The 20,283-nt window shown below is 42.7% G+C and overlaps 1 long non-coding RNA gene across 6 annotated transcripts in view; it reads left to right on the top strand.

Moving 5' to 3' along the window:
• LOC147342807 (uncharacterized) overlaps positions 1-20,283 on the top strand; it is a 545,729-nt gene that overhangs the window by 46,124 nt on the left and 479,322 nt on the right. For 2 of the 6 annotated variants that reach the window (XR_015157194.1, XR_015157181.1), the window contains exon 2: positions 9,005-9,151. This is a non-coding gene — a long non-coding RNA (uncharacterized LOC147342807). The remainder of the gene's footprint in view (positions 1-9,004; positions 9,152-20,283) is intronic. The other 4 variants (XR_015157195.1, XR_015157182.1, XR_015157196.1 and 1 more) reach the window with 2 other exon arrangements.

A 20,283-nucleotide genomic window follows, 5' to 3' on the forward strand; every position in this document is an offset into this window, starting at 1 on the left:
TCTAGTCTCATGGGCTTTATTAGCAGGAAATTATGGATTTCCTTGGTGGCTCAGTGCTAAAGAATCTGCCTGCAATGCAGGAGACTTGCAAGAGGCATGGGTTTGATCCCTGTGTGGGGAAGATCCCTGGAGAAGGAAATATCAACCCACTCCAGTATTTTTGCCTGAATATCCCATGGACAGAGGAGTCTGATGAGCTATAGTTCACGGGGTCACAAAGAGTCAGACATTACTGAGCAACAGCAGGATATTATTTCAAAAGAATAACAATGGAGCAAGGATTTGTCTTATACAACTACCCCCAAATATGGTGATTTGAACAGGGAAGGGTGGTTGTCAGGTGAATTCAGGGTTCAGTGACAGCAGGTCATGGAGATTAGATTACTCAGTTAGATACACATTTCTGAATTTCTGCTACAGTATGATCTACTGAAGGATTTCATATTATAATACAGTGTTTGAATTTGGAGTAACCTGTGTGTGATGGCTAATTGTGTGTGTCGATTTGATTGGGTGATGGGGTGCCCAGACATTTGGTCAAGCATTATTCTGGAACATGTTTATGAGGGTGCTTCTGAGTGAGATAAACATTTAAATCAGAAAAACAGGTAAAGTGGATTTTTCTCCCCAACTTGGGTGGGCCTGAGTAGTACAAAAAGGTTGAGAAGAAGGAAAACCTACTGCTTGACTGTTTTCAGCTTGGACATTGGTCTTTTCTTGCTTTTGAATGGAAACATTGGACCTTCTTTGGTTTGAGCCTGCTGGCTTTTAGACTAGAACTTGTACCATCAGCTCTACTGGTTCTCAGGCCTTAAGATGCAGAACAGAACTACGTTGTCAGCTCCTATGGCTCTCCAGCTTGCTATTCTTGGGACTTCTCAGCCTCTATAATTTCCCGAGCCAATATCTCATGATACATTTTCTTGCTCTTTCTCTTTATAATAATAACATGTGTATCCTATTGGTTATCTTTCACCTGAGAACTCAGACTAATACAGTAACTCCCAGGATTAACTGGGAGATCACTGTTACTTAGATCATTAAGATCATTGTTTAGTAAGCCATCTTCCTTCACATAGTGATGGATTCCACATAGGCTGTCTCCTAATCTTTATGCCCATGATGTGGGAGACTGCTGCTTGTATGGTGAAACTAGAAGTCCAAGGGATTAATTGACTTCCTGCTGCTGCTAAGTCGCTTCAGTCATGTCCAACTCTGTGCGACCCCATAGATGGCAGCCCACCAGGCTCCCCCATCCCTGGGATTCTCCAGGCAAGAACACTGGAGTGGGTTGCCATTTCCTTCTCCAATGCATGAAAGTGAAAAGTGAAAGTGAAGTTGCTCAGTCATGTCCGACCCTCAGCGACCCCATGGACTGCAGCCTTCCAGGCTCCTCCATCCATGGGATTTTCCAGGCAAGAGTAGTGGAGTGGGGTGCCATTGCCTTCTCCGAATTGACTTCCTAGAGCCATTTATTTATTAACTAAAAGTCAATCCCTGTCTTGGGATTTTTCTACCTTCAACATGAACTGTTAGTCCAAAAATAATCCACTGACCTCTCTTAACCTATTCCACTCACAATTTCTTGTTTTTAAACAAGAGGAAATACAAAATTTAATTGAATCTGTAACTGTTTCTGAATTTTTTAAACTTTCAGAGCTTACTTCTCCCCGACTCTATCTTCTAAGCACAGTTGACCATTGAACAGCTCTAGAGTTAGGGACACTGACATTTCACATAGGGGAAAATCTGGCTTTACAACAAAGTTGTAAAATCTAACTTTACAAAAGACCTCCATCAATATCCATGAATTCAACCAACCCTGAATCATGTAGCACCTACCTATGGAAAAAAAATCCCTCTATCAGTGGACCTGCTCAGTCCAAACCGATGTGTTTAAGGGTCAACTGTACCCTCAGAAGTGCTGAACTCTGTAAATAATGTCATTGCAGTGGACATTATGATGTTCTACTCATATAGACCAGGGCTTCCCTGGTGGCTCAGACTATAAAGAATATGCTAGTAATGTAGGAGACCTGGATTTGATCCCTGGGTCAGGAAGATCCCTTGGAGAAAGGAATGACTACCCACTCCAGTATTCCTGCCTGAAGAATTCCATGCACAGAGGAGCCTGGTGGGCTATAATCCATGTGGTGCGAAGAGTTGGACGCAACTCAGCAACTAATACACACACACCCACATGGACTGAAATAGGTCCACAAGACTGAAGGACCTATTTCCCAAGCTGCAGGGAAGACAGCTGCCGAGGCAGTGCTCAGCATTGTCACTTTTCAGGAACTGCCTCGGCTGAGGAGAATGGACTGCCCAAGATTATGCTTTCTCATTGCGGGAGCACCGAATAAATGATCTGCACAGAGGTTTAAGGAGTAAGGCATTTGTCATAAATGTATACAACTCTGAAGCACCAGATCAGCTTTAGAACTCTTCAAGGAGTAAGCTGAGGTCTTGAATGAGACTTCACCACTGCCCAACTTCTCTCTTCTTTCAGTTGGCTTCCTTACTTCCATAGATGTCAATCCCAAGAACACTTCTTAGTGGATTTCCTGTACTTTAATCTCTATCTTGGGTTTCCCAGGTGGTGACAGTGGTAAAGAACCTGCCTAGCAATGCAGGAAACGTAAGAGACACAGGTTCGTCCCTGAGTTGGGAAGATCCTCTGGAGGAGGGCACAGCAACCCAGTTCATCATTTTTGCCTGGAGAATCCTATGGACAGAGGAATCTGGCAGGCTACAGTCCATAGGGTCGCAGAGACAGACAATCTCTATCCTCAGAGTCTTTGTATTGCCTGGGGACCTCAACTTGCAGGAGTCATAGTGATACAAATTGAATAAAAAGGATCAACTATTCCTTAGGAGTTCTTCTGTTCAATGTTCTGAATAGAACATGCTAAAACAATGCAGGAATTTAGAATATTGAAGAACAGAAAGCAGGTGAAAAGCACAGGGGAGGATTTGTTGATAGACCTCTGTAGCAAGTGTTTGGAAAATAACTATAAATGATCAGACTTTTTTTTATGACAGAATATCTGTTCCCTTCTTCAGGTTAGGAAGTTTTTAACCATAATATCCTCAAATATGCTTTTGAATCCCCTTCTCTCTCGCCTTCTGAGACCCCTACAGTGCAAATGTTGGTATATTCAATGTTATTACTTCAGAGATCTCTCAGACTGTTTTAATTTTTTAAATTCACTTTTCTTTTTGCTGTTATGATTGGATGATTTCCATTGTTCTATTTTTCACTTATGCAAGCTTCGCTATCATTTAATGTGCTATTCATTCCTTCTAGTGTGTGTTTTTCTTTAAATTTCAGTTATTGAATTATTTCTGATTGAGTCCTTTTTATATTTTCTAGTTCCTTGTTATAATTTTTGACTATATTCATCTATTCTGTTGCCTAATTCTCTTAACATTTTTATTACTAACGCTTTGAATTCTTTGATAAATTTTTAATTTCTGTTTCATTATTTTTTCACAATTTTGCTCTTGCTCTTTCAATTGAGAGCAGTTCCCCTTCCTTTTCATTTTGTTTAACCATCTCTGACAGTTCAGAATTTAGGTGAACCAGCTACCTACTGCAGTCTTGAAGGGATGCTCTTGTCTGGGGCATCCCTGTACCAGCTGTAAGCGCTCAGTGTTTGGAGTGCTGGATTTGGCAGGGAAGCAAGTCACATCTTTCCTCAGGGTGTGTTGACCACTATTACCTTGATAGGGGCTGGGGCTGGGGCTGGGATGGAATGGGTAGTACTGGAGTCAGGTGTGAGGCAGTACTTTCCCTCTTCTCAGGCCTGCCACTACCCTGTCAGGAGCAAGGTCTGATCCCAAGTTGCTGGAGCAGAAGCCTTGAGGGTACCAGCTTGCTCTGTTTTCCTTGAGTGTGTGTTTACCCTTCTCCCAGCACTGGGACGCTTGCCACAGATGGAGGCAGTGCTGAAGCGAGGCAGGCCCACCAGCTCTTGGCTCGTGACAGCTGCAGACGGAGGTCCAGCCTGTCTGTGATGTGCTGCCTGTGCAGGCGCCTGGGATTGTTGCCCTTGCTCTGCTCAGAGGCCGCCTCCAGTGCAAGTCCCCTCTGTCCTACACAAGGATCCCTTCCCCCAAATTCCCCACATGCCTTGTTGTGGAGCTGGGTGGGGCCCCCGTGAACTCTCTGTATTAGGCTGTGAGCTGTGGTGGAGCGCCTGCCTTCACTGCTCTTCATTTATTCTGCTGTGCTGAACAGTGGCTGCCAACCACCCCACCCAGGCCTTGCCCTGGGGCTGTGTCATCTCTGAGTCCCATGACCAAGTCTCCCTGGTTGTGGCTGCCCAAATCCAGTGCCATGCTGTGACTTGGCGTGAGCAGGGCTGGAGGATTCAGTCAGCTTGGCACTGGGCACATGCTGAGGCAGTTACAGGAAACCCAGAAGCCATTAGAATAATCCTGTCTGTGCTCTGTTTACCCTTTGGGGACAAGCCAGCATCCTGCACTCATCCTGAGCAAAATCCAAGCTTCCCACAGCCCTCCTGTTAGTAACCAGCAGTCCACCCACAGGGCCCATCTTCTCTGACTCAGGACCCCAGGACTAGGACACCTCTTCTGTGATTCTTATTGCTCACTCCTCAGAGTAGGTGTTTTTGTGTGGAATCTCCCTTTTGCTGGGTCACCTCCCAGTGGCAAGGTCCCAGCCCAATTATGTGTGGATCTTACTCACAGCCTTGGTTTTACAGGAGCCCATCTGCCAGTTCATAGTTTTCAGAGAAAATTCATTCACATATCTGTGTATTTTCTATGTGTTCATGGGGAAGGTTAGTTCCCTGTCCTCCTACTTCACCATCTTCGATCCACCCCAATTGCCCCGGAAGCAGACAGCTCTGAGTTTAAATCAGAGATTGGGTCAATAATAGTAATGTGTCTATGGACAAACCATTTAACCTTTGTGCTGCAATCACCTCTTCTTAAAACAGAGAAGGCTTGTCTTATAGGGATCTTAAATTTTGCAACAATTATGTAAGTAAAACACACAGCTCTGCATCTACCATATTGTTAACAATCAAAATTGGTCCAACCTGGAGCCTAATAAAAAGAAGTTGGTCATCATTAGGTGACAAAATTTACCTGATGAAAAAGGAGGCCTAGTCTTTCTGAGAGAGAAGGACTCCTGGCTGGGCTGAGACTGAGGTTTCAGTGACCTTATTAGAAGGTGGACCCAGACCAGGTGACATTCTGTGATCTGAGACACAAGTTTAGCTGCATAGGAAAGAAGAGGTTTCTCTCTGAGAGTGAGCACAGTGACGTCACCCTTAGAGCAACTCTGTGAGTGCTCAAAATTCTGTGCACGTTAAATCTGTGGGTTGCAAAGCTCACTGTATTAGGAAGGAAATGCTGAGCTCCCAGCTAATGGTCTCTTTATAAGTCCCTTGGAGACCTGTGGTACCCTAGTGGCTGGATTGTGAAGAAGACAGATCAGGAGGGAAGAAGCTAAGGTTGGTGAATAAACCAAAGTTATTAATTTAAAGCCCTTAAATTTGGGCTTCCCTGGTAGTTCAGATGATAAAGAATCTGTAGGAGACCCTGGTTCAATCCCTGGGTTGAACAGATTCCCCTGGAGAAGGAAATGGCAACCCACTCCAGTATTCTTGCCTGGAGAATCCCATGGGCAGACTACAGTCCATATGGTCGCCAAGAGTCAGGCAGGACTGAGTGACTAACGCTTTCACTTTCATCTTAGTTTTCGTTATCAAAGTCTTTTTCTTTCTCAATCCAAGGCATGGTTCCCTCTGTGACTGCATTAGGAGGCCGAATGCTGCTGAATGAAGTGAAATTAAAGTGCGATTGCAGGGAAGCATGAGGGACATTTCACTGAGGTAGTATTCACACAGACTACGTGAATCAGGACTCCATGCAAAGCAGCACCATAGTAATGATGCAGATAAAATTGCTCTGTCATGCAATGCTTATTTATTTTGTGCTTAAAGGTATAGAAAAGTAGAGAGAATAATGGAAATCATTTTCACATTCCTGCTTTCTAGAATTAATTAACATTTTTGCCATTTTTGCCTGAGATATGAATATGTACTTTTATATAAAATTGCATATAATGATATATGTACTTTAATAAAACATTATAGGGAAAGCCAGTTTTTGTTACTACCCTCAAACAATTTGCCTCCCTCCCTCCTTCTACCAACCTGAAGTTGGCTTCACATATTCCTGTGAATGTTTTGAGACTTAAACAGTACAATATTAGTTAGCGTTCTATTTCTTAACCCTGTGCCATTCTCCTTCTCTCTTGCACACTCTCTCTCTCTCTCTCTATATATATATTACATACAGGCACACATATAGGTGCATAATCTGTCTAGCCAAATTGATGCAGAATATTAATCAGTATATATACTGTACACTTTCATGCTATATTTAAGAAGGTTACTATATAAATTTCCTTCTGTATTTTTGTTTCAAAATTTCCCAGAAATAATTATTCTTTATGCAACTTGAATTTCTTAACACTAGGTATTGCAATTCTTTCCATGCACTATATATAAATTAAGTCTGTTCGTCGTAAGTGCTATGGTATTTTAACATATGAATATTACACAGTTTATTTTATTGATGGATGTTTAAGTACTATAATTTTTTTATTGTGCCCTGCTATAAAAAACATCCTTGACATGACTACTATTGTAAGATTTCCCTAACGTACTTACCAAATGTAGGATTGAAGGGTTGTCTTTGAAAGCACAGTCAAGTTTTTTAATTTACTAGACCGGATGTTCTCCATAGTGGATATTTCCTCTAGTAGATGGCAGACTTCCTTTTTGCTTATGATCCTAGCCAACTTTAGGTATGATAAAAAAGTAACTTGAAAAAATAATTGGCTTTCTTCTCACATGATTGAGATTTTCTTTCATGATTTTTCGTGAGTTGGCTTCTTCCTTTGTGAATTGCTTTTCATATCATATGACCAGCTTTCTCATGTGATATTTGAAAAATCTATATGTTGACTTCTAAAGTTGAAAGTTGAGTTCTTTGTATGTTTTTGATAATACCTGTTATGTATGCTGTAAATGCCTTCTCCAAATACATTTTGAACTTTGTTATGATGTCTCTGTTATACAGGTTTTTTTGTTTGTTTGTTTTATCAGTGTGTGTGTTTAGCTTTGCTTCCTTATAGGATGCAAAAATATTCTACATATTCTTCTAAGAGTTTCATAAAGTGTTTTTATGTTTTGTTGTCATAGAAAACAAAGTTTCTGCATTGTGTTTTGGAGTAATCTTTTAGAATTTAAGTGATTTTTAAAAGGAAAAATGATTTTACATACTCTTTTAATTGTACAAGCACCTACTGTATTTTTTATATTGTTGAGGTATTCTTATCAATATAAGTGATTGTATAAAGAGCAGATTTATAATCACAAAATGCGTAAGAGTAAGCTCCCATGGAAAATAATTTACAATTCTAAGTGGAGAGACACATTTTTCTTAATAAACATTTTGATACCTAATTTCTTATATTAGATATCTGTAATTGCAAAGACAGAAGTCAAGTCTTTGGCTTTTTAAAACAAACTTTATAATTTTAGGAAAGTGCTTTCCCTCTTTTAAGAAACAGGCTTAGGCAGAAGGTAAATTTTATGATAATGAGTTACAATATATTTCATGGTAACTAGTATGTAAATAATCACTGATCTTATCTACTCAAAAAAAGGCTAATGGTTAATCCAAGGCTTTACATTCTCCAAAGTATTGTAGCCTCTCAAGGTTCTTAATACTCAAACTAGTGCTCTTTATTAAAATAAGTTTTAATTAATACTGAATTTAAAATATTGAAGTTTTGTTTTTTGTGTTTTTAATTTATTTCAAATTTATTTTTAATCTGTAGTATAAAATGCCTTCCCTGGTGGCTCAGATGGGAAAGAATCCGTCTGCAATGCAGGAGACCTGGGTTTAATCCCTGGGTGGGGAAGATCCCCTGGAGAAGGGAATGGCAACCCTCTTCAGTATTCTTGCCTGGAAAATTTGGTGGACAGAGGAGCCTGGCAGGCTACAGTCCATAGGGTCGGCAAAGAGTAGGACACGACTGAGTGACTGACACTTTCACACTTTCATTGTATAAAATAACATATTTTAACCTTTGATACAAAATAGAGTTTTAATTTCATTTTTATTGTCATCATCATTACTAGTTGTATTAATGTATAAAGTCCGTTGTCTGTCTACCTCTGCTTTTTGTTTTTAATATTCCATTTCCCCAAAGATTCAAGTTTCCATTTAAATCTGAAAGTCACTTGACATTTGTTAAAAGCAGCAAGACAGATTTTATTGAATAAAATAGGGAATAAACTATTGCAGTAGGGGGGAGACACTAAACTCCAAATACAATGTGATGGTGGTGGTTTAGCCACTGAGTCATGTCTGACTCTTGTGACCCCATAGACTGTAGCCCACCAGGCTCCTTTGTCTATGAGATTTTCCAGACAAGAATACTGGAGCAGGTTGTCATTTCCTTCTCCAAGGGGTCTTCCCAACCCAGGGATCGAACTCACGTCTCCTGCATTGGCAGGCATATTCTTTACCACTGAGCCACCTGCGAAGCTCCCAAATACAATAGGGACCACTAGAGATTTGAGACATGATAGCATGATGGGAGAGAAAGAAAAATTACCATGAAGGACTTTGTTAGGTGTCACAAGTGGGAAAGAAGGGGGACTTGATTTGATATTAATGGTGGAGGAGGAGGCAATTGATTGAACATCAAGGGTGAAGGAATCTTTGCATGACTATATATAAGGACATAGAAGAAATAAAGTTAAGTGAGATTGTAAGGTTGGGGCCATAATTCAGTAGAACTAAAAGTGGAAGTGTTAGTCCCTCAGTCCTGTCTGATTTTTTGTGACTCCATGGACTGTAGCCTGCCAGGCTCCTCTGTCTGTGGAATCAGTAGAACTGGTGCCCTTAGAAGAAGAGACACCAGAGTTCACTTGCTCCCTTTTTCTCTCCACAGATGCTGCAGAGGAAAGGCCATGCGAGTATGCATTAAGCAGGTGGCCATCTGCAAGCCAGGAAGTCAACTCTCACCAGGAATAGAATCAACTGGCACCTTGATCTGGAACTTTTGATCTCCAGACCTGTAAGAAAATGAATCTGTTGTGTAAGTCACCAAGTATGGTATTTTGTTATGGCAGCCCTAATTCAATCTATTTTTTTTGTCAATTTATTGTGTTAATACCCCACTATTTTAATTAGGAGAAGGCAATGGCACCCCATATATTTCTTTGAAAGTCAAGATCATTCTCTTTCAGAATCATAGTACAATTTAAAGTTTTCAAAATTCACATCGGTGGTTATTATTATAATTTTCTATTTCCCTTGCTCAAATCTCACCAACAGGTCTAATAATGTACTTTATAGTCAAAGGTAGGGGCAGATTAAATAACTATTTTTCCAGTCCTGGGGTCACTCCAGGATTGCATACTGCATTTAGTTGTCATGTCCATATGGAATGGAAATGGAAAAAATAGTTTCTTAGTTTTTCCTTGACTTTCATGTGGTTTGCACTTTTAAAAATTCAAGCCATGTATTTAGAGGAATATCCTTCATTTTCATTTGGTTATTTCTTCTTGACTGGATTAAAATTATTACCCAGAAAACCACAATGTTGTGATCACTCATCTAGAGCCAGACATCCTGGAATGCAAAGCCAAGTGGGCCTTAGGAAGCATCACTACAAACAAAGTTAGTGGAGGTGATGGAATTCCAGTTGAGCTATTTCAAATCCTAAAAGATCATGCTGTGAAAATGCTGTACTCAATATGTCAGCACATTTGGAAAACTCAGCAGTGGCCACAGGACTGGAAAAGGTCACTTTTCATTCCAATCCCAAAGAAAGGCAATGCCAAAGAATGCTCAAACTACTGCACAATTGCACTCATCTCACATGCTAGCAAAGTAATGCTCAAAATCCTCCAAGCCATGCTTCAATAGTATGTGAACCGTGAACTTCCAGATGTTCAAGCTGGGTTTAGAAAAGGCAGAGGAACCAGAGATCAAATTGCCAACATCTGTCATATCATCAAAAAAGCAAGATAGTTCCAGAAAAACATCTACTTTTGCCTTATTGACTATGCCAAAGCCTTTGTGTGGATCACAGCAAACTGTGGAAAGTTCTTAAAGAGATGGGAATACCAGATCACTTGACCTGCCTCCTGAGAAATCTGTATGCAGGTCAAGAAGCAATAGTTAGAATTGATTATGAAACAACAGACTGGTTCCACACTGGGAAAGGAATACATTAAGGTTACATAATGTCATCCTGCTTATTTAACTTATATGCAGAGTGCATCATGCAAAATGCCAGGCTGTATGAAGCACAAGCTGGAATCAAGATTTTTGGGAGAAATATCAATAACCGCAGATACGTGGATGACACCACCTTTATGTTACAAAGTGAAGAGGGACTAAAGAGCCTCTTGACGAAAGTGAAAGAGGAGAGTTAAAATTTGGCTTAAAACTGAACATTCAGAAAACTAAGATCAAGGCATCCAGCCCCTTCACTTCATGGCAAATAGATGGGGAAACAATGGAAACAGTGAGGGATTTTATTTTGGCGGGCTCCAAAATCACATGCAGCCATGAAATAAAAGACCCTTGCTCCTTGGAAGAAAAGCTATGACCAACCTAGACAGCATATTAAAAAGAAGAGACATTACTTTGCCAACAAAGGTCTGCAGAGTAAAAACTATGGTTTTTCTAGTAGTCATGTATGGATGTGAGAGTTGGAATATAAAAATGCTGAGCACCAAAGAACTGATGCTTTTGAACTGTAGTGTTGGAGAAGACTCCTGAGAGTCCCTTGGAATGCAAGGAGATCAGTCAATCCTAAAGGAAATCAGTCCTGAATATTCATTGGAAGGACTGATGTTGAAGCTGAAACTCCAAAACTTTGGCCACCTGTTGCAAAGAACTGACTCACTAGAAAAGACCCTGATGCTGGGAAAGATTGAAGGCAAGAGGAGAAGGGGATGACAGAGGATGAGATGGTTGGATGGCATCACCGGCTCAATGGACATGAGTCTGAGCAAACTTTGGGAGTTGGTGATGGACAGGGAAGCCTGGCATACTGCAGTCCATGGGGCTGTAAAAAGTCGGACACAACTGAGTGAGTGAATTGAACTGAACTGAGATAAAAATTACACATTTTGGGTACAAATTTTATAGCAGTGATGTAATAAATATACTTTTCATTGTGTTACACCAGTGAGAACCTACTGTTATCTTGTCCCATTACTGATAATAACTTTGATACTTGGTTAATGTGTGTGTTTTCCAGATTTCTCAATTAAGATTATTATTTTTTCCATTTGTAATTAATATACTTTGAAACTATGTAAATGTTTAAATTCTCATCATACTTTTACCCATAGGTTTTAGAATCTATTCATGATTCACTAAATTATATAATTGTTATCAAGTGGCAATTTTCTAATTTCATTCAGATCAGATCAGTTGCTCAGTCGTGTCCGACTCTTTGTGACCCCATGAATCGCAGCATGTCAGGCCTCTCTGTCCATCACCAACTCCCAGAGTTCACTGAGACTCACCTCCATCGAGTCAGTGATGCCATCCAGCCATCTCATCCTCTGTCATCCCCTTCTCCTCCTGCCCTCAATCCCTCCCAGCATCAGAGTCTTTTCCAATGAGTCAACTCTTCGCATGAGGTGGCCAAAGTACTGGAGTTTCAGCTTTAGCATCATTCTCTCCAAAGAAATCCCAGGGCTGATCTCCTTCAGAATGGACTGGTTGGATCTCCTTGCAGTCCAAGGGACTCTCAAGAGTCTTCTCCAACACCACAGTTCAAAAGCATCAATTCTTTGGCATTCAGCCTTCACAGTCCAACTCTCACATCCATACATGACCACAGGAAAAACCATAGCCTTGACTAGACGAACCTTTGTTGGCAAAGTAATGTCTCTGCTTTTGAACATGCTATCTAGGTTGGTCATAACTTTCCTTCCAAGGAGTAAGCGTCTTTTAATTTCATGGCTTCAGTCACCATCTGCAGTGATTTTGGAGCCCAGAAAAATAAAGTCTGACACTGTTTCCACTGTTTCCCCATCTATTTCGTAGGAAGTGATGTTACCAGATGCCATGATCTTCGTTTTCTGAATGTTGAGCTTTAAGCCAACTTTTTCACTCTCCACTTTCACTTTCATCAAGAGGCTTTTGAGTTCCTCTTCACTTTCTGCCATAAGGGTGGTGTCATCTGCATATCTGAGGTTTTTGATATTTCTCCCGGCAATCTTGATTCCAGTTTGTGTTTCTTCCAGTCTAATTTCATTATCTCTTCTTTATTTATTAATTCACATTCTAGTGAAAAAATAGATTTTCCTTCCATCTAACTTGTTTATGTAGTTATTTTTAAAATACAAAATGTTTGCATTCGTTTGCATTTCCACAGAGTCCTAGATTTTTATTTTACCCAATAAGTAATAATCTGTAACTACTATTTTGATAATCATTTTCCCTAATTTGGCCAGTGGGCACACCTTCTTCAGGCTTCTGTGTGGTGTTGACATACCCAACTATTCTTTGAGCATTTCCTTACTTTCTGGCACAAAAAGGTATTTCAGATTCATTTGAACTTTTCCAGCCCAGTCTGAAGTCAGTGATGTCTAAGGATCACAGGATCCTTGTATAGAAGAATGGCATTTGGAAACTAAGAAGTGCGTGCTGTCTGTATTCATCATTACTAGGCTGTCCTCACTGCTCAGTCCTTTCTCACAGATGCAACCAGGAAATGCACAGACCCACGCACAAACACACTTATTTCCGTACTTATGAGTCATCTATGATGAAACTCTAAATTTTTACTGATACTTCCATTTCTAATATAAAACTACAGGGTTCATTTTCATTTTCTATCTTTCTATATTTATAAGCAACTTCTTTCCTCTCATTCTGGTTGATTTCCTATTCAAGGTTGATTTCCTTTAGGAAATTTCCTTTAGGAAATCTGGTTTGATTTCTTTCCTGCCCAAGGGACTCTCAAGAGTCTTTTTCAGCACCACAGTTCAAAAGCATCAATTCTTTGGTGCTCAGCCTTCTTTATGGTCCAACTCTCACATCCTTACACGACTACTGGAAAAACCGTAACTTTGACTATATGGACCTTTGTAAGCAAAGTGATATCTCTGCTTTTTAATATGTGCCATCTAGGTTTGTCATAGCTTTTCATCCAAGGAGCAAGGGTCTTTTAATTTCATGGCTGCAGTCACTGTCAGCAGTGATTTTCAGTTCGGTTCAGTCGCTCAGTCATGTCCAACTCTTTGCGACCCCATGAACTGCAGCATGCCAGGCCTCCCTATCCATCACCAACTGCTGGAGTCTACCCAAACCTATGTCCATTGAGTCAGTGATGCCATCCAACCATCTCTTCTTCTGTTGTCCCCTTTTCCTCCTGCCCTCAATCTTTCCCAGCATCAGGGTCTTGGAGCCCCCAAAATAAAATGTTTCAATTTCCCCCCATCTATTTGCCATGAAATGATGGGAGGTCTCTGAGTCTCCCTATTGTTTTCCTGTCCCTTTTCTCTGTTGTTTAGATTAGAAAATTTCTCTTAATCTGTCTTCAGGTTCACTGACTCTTTTCTTCTGGTATTTCCATTTTTATATTGAGCCATTATGAGGAATTTTAAAATTTATATTATGGTTCTCAAAGTTGACTCTTTTTTATAGCTATTAATTCTTTGTTGAGAAGTTCTATCTTTCTATTCTATCCAAGAGTACTTGTCCCTACGTCTTGAAATATGGTTATGGAAGCTTCTTTAAAGTCTGCCTCACATTCTAACATTTATGTGATTTCATACTTTGCATCTGATGAATGTTAGGTTTTGCTTGTTCTTTTTGTGATGAATAATTTTGAATTATGTCCTGGACATTTTTAATAATATGCTATGAGATCCTGTGTCCTTTAAAAATCTGGAGAATGTTGATTTTTGTTTTGCTTTAGCAGATTGTCAGTATAGAGTAGAGTGTCCTGAGCCCTATCCTACCAGGATTGGAGGAGTGGAGGGGTACTGAGGTTAAACTGGTGCCTGGGATTGGTTAGTGAGGGAAGCCAGGACAGCCCCATACCATATATTAATCCCATATATTAATAACTCTCCAAGAGCTGAGCTGTTCTCTCACTGTGCTGACTGAATTGATTCAGAAAGAGAAGACCTGACTAGAGAAGCTAGAGTTAGGGTCCTGTAGTCTAGGCATGCATCCCAGAAGTTGGAAACCCCTAGTCCACAGTCTACTATCAGGGATGTTGGGATGGGCACGTTGAGCCCCTTTTGTGCAAATGTTCACCAAGCCTTTTCTGCATCAGCTTGCTTGATTTCTTCCCATGTTTGCTTGCCTTCCCCACCTCTGCCTTCAATACACACACACACACACACACACACACACACACACACACACACTCTGCTTGCCTTCCTGTTGCCTGCCACATCATCACTACATTAGCCTTATCTTCTCTGATTGGATTTTCTGAAATAGATTATAAATTCTTTTAACAGTTAAGAACAAATTTTCACCTTCTTTGTCATGATTTTTGTCTATTTCATCTGTGTAGCACTATCTGCCCATAAAACAAAGACTTTAAAATTATATTCTGCATGCTCTTGCAGCAAATATTTTTCAAATCAACCTTTTAAGGGTAAAGATTACATAAAATAAGGCACTTATTTGAAGTACAAAGTTTGGTAAGTTTTGACAAATGTGTACACTCTAGAACCCACCAGTTTAATTAAGTTATACCCATTTCCATCATTCCAAAACAAAGACCAGTGTCATCTGTGGTGGCCTTGAAGGGAAGGAGGCTGAAGGAGGCTCATGACCTGTGCTGTTTGATCTTCCCTCACCCCTTAGCAGCTGCCTGGTGGCAGCCATCCTGACACCTCCCACCGTCTCTCCTACTGGGCCCTGGTAAGAGCCAAGTCCTTTGGGTCCCTCAAGGAGTTCTGAGTTGCTCCAGATCCCTGGCTTTGAGTGTCTCAAAGGGGAAAGGGCTGGCTGATGCAGAGGACCAAAGATGGTGTGCAGGGTCTAACGCTAGGGAGCCTGCTGACTCTGTGCCTAGCCCCAGCATCTTCTACTTCTGACCACCCCTTCTCTCCTCCCACCTCAACCCTCTCCTTCATGCCTTCCTTCTTTAGAATGGGGCCAACTGTGCCCCTGTGTGTGGGTCCTCCTCCCTTGGTCTTCTAGACCCTCCTCCAGCCTCCCACCACACCTCAGCTTCACCATCAAGCCCGTCTCTGCTTTCCCAGTCACTCACACCTTCGCAGCCAGCATGTCTGACTTGTCCAGCCCTCCTGCTTTGGACTTCGGTACAGCCGACATGCTGTGCTGTGCGGTGCTTAGTCGCTCAGTCGTGCCTGACTCTTTGTGACCTCATGGACTGTAGCCTGCCTGGCTCCTCTGTCCATGGGGATTCTGCAGACAAGAATACTGGAGTGGGTTGCTATGCCCTCTTCTAGGGCATCTTCCCAACTTAGGGATTTAACCCAGGTCTCCCGCATTGCAGGTGGATTCTTTACCGTTTAAGTGACCCTGGTAGTTTTACACTAGTCGTAAAGAACCCATCTGCCAATGCAGGAGACATAAGAGACATAAGAGTTCGATCCCTGGGTTGGGAAGATCCTCTGGAAGAAGGCACGGAAACCCACTCCAGTATTCTTGCTTGGGGAATCTCATGGACAGAGGACCCTGGCAGGCTACAGTCCATAGGGTCACAGAGTCAGACACTACTGAAGTCGCTTAGCACTTAACTGACGTGAACACCACTGAGCCCTCCAGACTTTCATCTTCAGAGCTTCCTCAGCTTGGAGGCGAGTTCCCTCCTATTTGTCCAGTCCACTGCACTGTGGAGAGGTATCCGCAGCCTCCCTGCATTTGTGGTCAGCAGCCCCATCGTACTGTTGGCCCACGCTGGGGGCCCCTGATGGGCCCCAGCAGGAGTCCCTCTTCTCAGTGCCTCTGTAGGCACAGAGTTCTTCATCACCGCGTCCCCAGCTGCCTCCACTCCATAGCCACACCTCTGCGAACAAGCCTGCCCTTAACTCTGATGAAATTGATATGGATACCACTCCCTGTCCCATGGCTGCCACCTCCAGGTGTCTCCCCCTGGCTCCAGTGAGAACTTTCCACTGGCCATGGAATTTCTTGTTCTGAGAATGTGCTGCCCAGTGGCTGCACCTCTTCAGTGCTAGGCTTCACCATCTGTCTGCCCAGTGAGTCAGTGACCTAAATACAAATTTCAAACTTTTCCTTTGACCCAGGAGAGGGTCCCACATTTAGGTGTCCTGACGGGCCTCACCCTGAAGCCACCAACTGTGACAACTCTCCTTTTTGGAATCTCAGCAGCCTCAGCATGAGCTCCAGACTTAACCTCTCTTGCAGCCCAGCCACACACTAGTAGCACAGATTTGTCAGTCTCTTGACTTCCCTGTGTTCCCCTCTGGCATCCCTGTCAATACCCAGCTGGCCTTTTGTGACGCTTCAAGTGTTTTCCTCACTGGTGCAGCCACTACTTCTGGCTTTGGGGCTGCTATCAAAATACCCAGTACTGAGGGCAGGAGCTAACCTTTAGCCTACACCCATTTTCTGCCATGGGATCTGTAATTCCTGTGAGTGGCAACAGCTCTGGAGTCAGTGTGGCTGCCTGGGGTCCCTGTGCCATGTCTGGAGCGCTTAGCTTGACCCAGGACTGAGAGGGACACCCTGCACCACTGCTCATGTTGGGGAAGGCGTGGCCTTAGTGTCAGGCCCTGCAGTGACTGCAGTTGGAGAGGCCAGCTCTGTGGAAAGAAAACCTGTCTCAGGACACACTTTCCTTCCTGCCTATGGTCAGAGCGCTTGGGGCTCCCTTCTCATCTCTCCATGACTCTTCAGAGCATACCTGATACCAGTGGAGGAGACAATACCACTGAAAAGAAACAAGTTCAGGGAGATCGTTCTTTTCCTTCTTGGTCAGAGCACACTTCTAGTCAGAGGGGTGGACTCCATATTGGTATTTGGAGATACTTCTCTTTTGCCTTTTGTCAAAAGACCTGAGGCCTCCCTCAGCATTGCACATCTGATGCATTCAGAGGGCCTGGCACCATAACTATGCTTGGAGCCATTATTCTTCTTGCCTAAAGTCAGAGCACCTGGGGCCTACCTGTCCAGATAACAGGTGTTGCAATAGAAGGGGAGAGTACCATACCTGTGTTTGGAGTTGCTTTTAGTCCCCACTTCATTCATAGTACCTGAGCTCACCTGTCCAGAGTATTCGTGGAGCAGTGGGAATTGGCTGTATCATATCTCTGATTGGAGTCCACTATGCTACTGCCTTCTTCCATCAGAACACTCAGGACCCACTTTTTCGAAGCACAGGGGGTGCATAAGGAGGGGCCAGCATTGTATCTGTGCCTGGAGACACCACTGTTCATACCAGTATTCAGAATACATGGGGAGCTATAGCCAGAGCTCATCTCCTTCGGTCTGAGGGGAAGATTCTCTGCAGTTTTAGTAAGACACTTCTAGTCTCGTCTTCTGTCCAAACACCAGAAACACGCCCAGCCAGAGAAAACTCCTTTGACTTTGGAGAAGCTAATACTGCTGAGAAAATACTTGTGTTTGGAAGTATTTTTGCCTCTATCTTTGGTCAAAGGAACTATCCCTCTGGTATGCACACAGCCAGCTGCAGCTACCCTTGCTTTGAAGCTATCCTTGTTACTTGCCCAGGGCTTTCAGTTCAGTTCAGTTCAGTTCAGTTGCTCAGTCGTGTCCAACTCTTTGCGACTCCATGAATCGCAGCATGCCAGGCTTCCCTGACCATTACCAACTCCCGGAGTTCACTCAGACTCACTTCCATTGAGTCAGTGATACCATTCAGCCATCTCATCCTCTGTCGTCCCCTTCTCCTCCTGCCCCCAATTCCTCCCAGCATCAGTCTTTTCCAATGAGTCAACTCTTTGCATGAGGTGGCCAAAGTACTGGAGTTTCAGCTTTAGCATCATTCCTTCCAAAGAAATCCCAGGGCTGATCTCCTTCAGAATGGACTGGTTGGATCTCCTTGCAGTCCAAGGGACTCTCAAGAGTCTTACTGGAGAAAATGTTAGGCCTGTAGCCAGTTCATTTTCTTCTATTGTGATATCCAGGATCACATCCACTAAGCCGGAGAGGCTTCCTTTAGAAACTGGGCATTGAATGGATGCAGAGAAGAAGCAGAAAAAAACTTATGGGAAACTTTGTAATGATTCAGTCAAAGATCTGATCATGAGTTTCCAGTTTGTAGGAACTGGCAGTGTCGATGGTGAGCAGACAAAATAAGCGGGGGTGGTGAAGTGGGTAACTGCGATGATACCAGGCCTGTTCTAGCTGGCTGGCTTGAATAGATGGATGTGAGTAATTTATGACCAATCTAGATAGCATATTGAAAAGCAGAGACATTACTTTGCCAACAAAGGTCTGTCTAGTCAAGGCTATGGTTTTTCCAGTGGTCATGTATGGATATGAGAGTTGGACTGTGAAGAAAGCTGAGCACCGAAGAATTGATGCTTTTGAACTGTGGTGTTGGAGAAGACTCTTGAGAGTCCCTTGGACTGCAAGGAGATCCAACTAGGCCATTCTGAAGGAGATCAGCCCTGGGATTTCTTTGGAAGGACTGATGTTAAAGCTGAAACTCCAGTACTTTGGCCACCTCATGCAAAGAGTTGATTCATTGGAAAAGACTCTCTGATGCTGGAAGGGATTGGGGGCAGGAGGAGAAGGGGACGACAGAGGATGAGATGGCTGGATGGCATCACTGACTCGATGGACGTGAGTCTGAGTGAACTCCAGGAGTTGGTGATGGACAAGGAGGCCTGGCGTGCTGCGATTCATGGGGTCGCAGAGTCGGATGTGACTGAGTGACTGAACTGAACTGAACTGAACTGTTTTAACAAAAATATAATCAGTTTTTTTTTTTTTTTTGGTTGTGCTGTGTGGCATATGAAATCTTAGTTCCCTGACTAAGGATCGAACTCATACCCTCTGCACTGGACTACTGGAGAAGTCTTCAGTTTAATTTTTAGTAATATGAGATGCTTGTGGGAGATTTAGGTAATATCAAGTTCATTTGCTCATCTACTTATCAATTTCCTATATGTGTTTTGCCTCTGGGATGTGCTTAGGGCTCTTAGGTAGTAGTGTGAGTTATGAAAAAGAGTAAATCCCTGCCTTTGTGGAGCCTGCATTATACTAGAGGGGAGGAAATAAACAGCAAATATAATTGGTAAATTACCTGGTAGGTTATCAGCAACAAGTGCTATGGAGGATAGGCTGTTTGTGTCACAGGCCTTGACCCTGGCATAAGGGCCCACCCAGTCTGGCTCAGAGGGCAGACATTGCTGGCTGCCATTGGTTTTTCTAGTTCTCTAAGAAAGCTGCCAGTGATGTTTAAGTGTTATCAATGAACTGTTTGGAAGTGAGGGCAGGCCATCAGGTGAACAGAGGGGAATCAGAAAAGGGCTGATGCTGAACCTGAAGCTACAATACTTTGGTCACCTGATGTGAAGAGCTGATTCATTGGAAAAGACCTCAGTGCTGGGAAAGATTGAAGGCAAATGGAGACACAGGTGACAGAAGATGAGATGGTTGGGCGGCATCACCAACTCAATGGACATGAGTTTGAGCAAACTCTGGGAGATGGAGAAGGACAGGAAAGCCTGGTGTGCTGCAGTCCGTGGGGTTGAAGAAACAGACACAACTGAGCAATTTGGACAACAAGGCAGTCCAGACCCAACCCCCTTAGCCTTTGACTGGTTTCTTGTGCTAGAGTGTCATGGGGGGTTTGCAACGTCTGAGACTGTGTGGAATCACATGAGAGAGTGGCCAGGGACCTAGGGGCTAGATGTGTCAGAATATAAAGAAAATTCTCATGGATATATGTATCCACCTACCCTGGGTAATCAAAAATTCAAAGCTTTTAGGTAAAAATCATTCTTATTCTGTTGAGCTTTCCTAGCCCTAACTGTGCAGAGAAGCACACACAGCCCTCACAGGAAGTAGGATGTCTTGGTCGAGTCTGACATTTCATGACATCTGTCCTGTACTGGAAAGGAGAGGAGACACATATTACAACATTCTGGACTGGGACTTCCCAGGTCCTCCAGTGGTTAAGACACCTGGCTTCCACTGCAGGGGGCATGGGTTCCATCCCTGGTTGGGGAACTGAAATCCCACATGCTGTGAGTTGTGGCCAAAAAATCCTGGACT

The sequence above is a fragment of the Bos grunniens genome, chromosome 28 (assembly GCF_055505025.1).
Source record: "Bos grunniens cultivar Pamir isolate PY7600 chromosome 28, Bosgru_T2T1.0, whole genome shotgun sequence".
Lineage (NCBI taxonomy): Eukaryota > Metazoa > Chordata > Mammalia > Artiodactyla > Bovidae > Bos > Bos grunniens.